Raw genomic sequence first — 3,424 nt, forward strand, 5'->3', positions numbered from 1 at the left:
CGTTTTGACTTCGTGTGGACGGGGCCTCAATGAACAGAAATTCTAGCCTGACCCCTGACCCCGTCCTGACCTCCCTATAGACTGGACTGACCTTTTCAAATGATGTAACATAAATTACATTATGTAGCCAAACATAAAGATAAACAACACCCCTATTTTTAGTGAATTAATCAATACTGATATATTAAAGCTGATATAATTTGTAGTTGTTTTTTTTTTTGTCTTTCTGTCTGGGACCCCCTATAATCTGGCCCTATAGACACATGTTTGCATTAATCTGTCTGAGCATCATTTTGGTGACTCTTAGATGAGGGGGGGATGATTTGATCAAAGAGCCGCTGGTTTGGAGTCAGAATGAAAATCAGATGAGTCACCGAGGTTGGGTCCCTCTGGAATGACCCTCATCATCCAGATGAACGAGTCTGACAGGAGTTCAGGAACCAAGCAGCAGGAAAATGTGCTTGGCAGGAATTTGTTGAGCAATACAGACCCTAAAGAGAGGAGACTCTCACCTGCACTGCGGATTAATGCGCTACATCATCATCATCCATCATGGGATGAAGATTATTTCCACCTCCTTTCAAATCATCTATTTTCACCTGCAGAAAAAATTGATCCATTTATGAATTATTGATTAAACTTTTGGTCACGACATGAGGATTGGGTTTGAAACGCAAATATTTCATGATTTAAAAGATAATTTTGCGTTTGTGTATAAAAAGGATGGAGGGTTTTATTGCACGTCGTGCGTAAATGAGAAGGATGCGCGTTTTTTTTATATCTTTATTTCCCTTCAATCATTTAAATAATCATAAATCGTTATAAAAGCTCATATTTAAACTAAATAAATGTGTCTCTGATCTCGTGGTGCAACAATTCCTCGCGGATGTGCGTGACGGGCGTCGGTTGAGCGGTTATAAATAGAAAATGTGCGGTTTGCGGTTCCTGCTTTATTTAAAACCAGCAACGATCCTGAATAAAAATGTAATTTTACGCATTTTTTTTAAATAAAAAAAACATCCATTCAACGTCAAAAAGCGCTCAACCCCAAACAGATTAAATTAAATGTGGCACAATGTTTAATCCACATTATATCAACATTAATTTCAGCAAAAACTGTTTCAGCATTGATTACATTTTTTTAAATAAAATAAAAATCCAACCTTTATGCTTCACAGCTTCCTTTTCCTAACATGGACCAAATACCCGCTGGGATGTGATTAAATGATTAAATGATTAAATGGAAACATGCTTTTTGTTTCTTACCTCCTGCTGTTAAAACAGTGAAACCTTTAGACCGAAAAACGCAGAAATAAAGAGGATAAAAACAAACATTTAGAGAAAATCATCTAAAGCCAAATATTTACTTTTTTAGATTTTTGTTGAAGGAAATCAGATGTTGCTCCAATGAAGGTGGAGAAGAAAATGGATCCTCCGCAAATCTGCGCTCTTTCTGTCCCACTTCCTCCCCCTCCCTCCCTCTCTCTCCCCTCTCTGCCTACCTCTCTCTCCCTTTTGCAGGCATTTGGTGCGCACCTTTTCTGCCTCTTATCTCTGGAACCCCATCAGCTCCACTGGAGACCTGAAAAGGCTAAATTTCTTTCCTCACAGGGAGTGGGAAAAATCCATCCAACCTGTTTCTCTAACAGTCGGAACAGATCCGGTGTAAAGAAGGAGAAGAAGCAAATCCTCTCTGTTCAGGTACAGAAAAGCAAGTATTGTTATTAGAGGAATGCAGTGAATGTTTATCTTCCATCTGAGGGGGGGAAACACTGAGGGGTGTGTCTGATGCTGTCAGGGGATTTGTGCGTAAAAAAGGCTTCCGTTGCGCATTTGTTCTGGCTGCGCGTGACAGTTAAACGTGATGCAGTTTGAACACAGACATGAAAAATCCCCCTTTTTACTCCTTTATTCGTCTTATTTGTTTGGATATTTGTTTAGTTTTGTTCACAAATGAAATGGTTTTATTATGATGGAATCTGTGGGACAGAAGCAGAAGTCTTTGTTAGGATGAACTGATGGATGAGAGGAGATTTTAAAACTCTCTCTAGCCTTTAATAATCCAAAAACAGACGCGTCATTTTCTCCTCTCAGCATCTCAGGCTCCATTTTGTCTGAATGACGTTGTTACCTGAAAACCAGGGAGTTTTTATTCTTGATTTTTTTTCTTCCTCACCTTAAAGAGCAGCCATTAATGTCTGAAGGTAAATTTAGCTTCTTTCTGTTGCTTTTTCTTCCAGAATGAGCTAAAGTGACCTCTGTCCTGCATGATAAGAGCAGATTTTACTCTAACCTTGAGTAAAGCACAGAGTCTGCCATGTTTGTTATATGTTTTCCTGGGATTGTTGTGGTAGAAATGTTTATCTTCCCTTATTTCTCACCATGTTTGGACTATTTTAAACCTCCTATAAGCAGCACTTCTCTTCCCCAGACTGTGGGAAGGCCAACGCCGGTTAGAATAAATAAAATCACAATTTATATTTATGCAAAAGATTATATAAACTATAAATACATTTATGAATATCTCTCAGAGGAACAAACGTAACAACAGTTCATCTCATTAGAAAAACATTGAAACTACTGAGATTTTATGGAAGAAGGGTAGAAATATCCTAAAATGAGCAAAAGAAAATCTAGTCTCATGTTATTACAAGATTAAATGGATCTAAAACTGGCTAATCATGTTTTCCTTCTTTGGAATATTCTTTATTTTATATATTTTTATGTAAAAATAAAAAACAGGAGTCATTTTAATGTAATCTGAGTGTTTTTCTCCTAATTTTTACTTGAACAAAACAGCTTCCTCATATTTAGCTCTAATAACCAGAATAAGATCTAAAAACAGGCCAATAAATGCTTTAACACTTTGCAATCCATATGACGCTTCATATTATTTTCTTTTGCAACAAAAGCCATCAGTTCATCACTTTAGAAGCTTCTTGTTATCAACGACATGAAGGCAAAGAGCAAAGCTAACGGGAGATTCTTCAGAAAAAAGAAAGCTGACTCTCTGTTAAAACCATCAAAAAGTGGGATTTTTTTTTTTTATCTTTGTCTGAGGAGCCAAATATCTGCATTTGAACATCGTCCTGAAAGCTGGTAACAGTCATGAGAAAAACAGTGGAAGCTAACTGGAACTAAAACAACCATAATAATAATAAAAGGGGAAAAAACAGACCAAATTTCAGCTAAACGAAGTAGCTTTATTAAGCCTGTTCACCTGCAAAGCAACACAAACAACAAGCAAAATTAATAATCTTGATCTCTCAGATGCGGCAATAAAAGGAGGCATTAAGGAATAATAGTAAATGAACTAAAAAGGCGATCAAATAATTGGCTGCTGGGATCATCAGGAATTTGGCTCATGGGTTGATACTTGCTGTAGGTTCTTACTGTCCTTATTGAAGCTTTAGACTCCCTTCTA

At 37.1% G+C, this 3,424-nt stretch overlaps 1 protein-coding gene and 1 long non-coding RNA gene across 2 annotated transcripts in view; one reads left to right on the top strand and one right to left on the bottom strand.

The window, feature by feature from the left end:
* Positions 1-1,421, bottom strand: part of LOC107102414 — a 17,769-nt gene extending 16,348 nt beyond the window's left edge. The window contains exon 1 of the long non-coding RNA XR_001482125.1: positions 1,267-1,421. This is a non-coding gene — a long non-coding RNA (uncharacterized LOC107102414). The remainder of the gene's footprint in view (positions 1-1,266) is intronic.
* Positions 1,422-1,536: 115 nt separating this feature from the next.
* Positions 1,537-3,424, top strand: part of LOC107102412 — a 6,984-nt gene continuing 5,096 nt past the window's right edge. Inside the window, exon 1 of the mRNA XM_015401725.1 lies at positions 1,537-1,701. The gene's annotated coding sequence lies outside the window, so the exon portion shown is untranslated. The remainder of the gene's footprint in view (positions 1,702-3,424) is intronic.

The sequence above is a fragment of the Cyprinodon variegatus genome, unplaced genomic scaffold (genome assembly GCF_000732505.1).
Source record: "Cyprinodon variegatus isolate N-32 unplaced genomic scaffold, C_variegatus-1.0 Scaffold1251, whole genome shotgun sequence".
Taxonomy (NCBI): domain Eukaryota; kingdom Metazoa; phylum Chordata; class Actinopteri; order Cyprinodontiformes; family Cyprinodontidae; genus Cyprinodon; species Cyprinodon variegatus.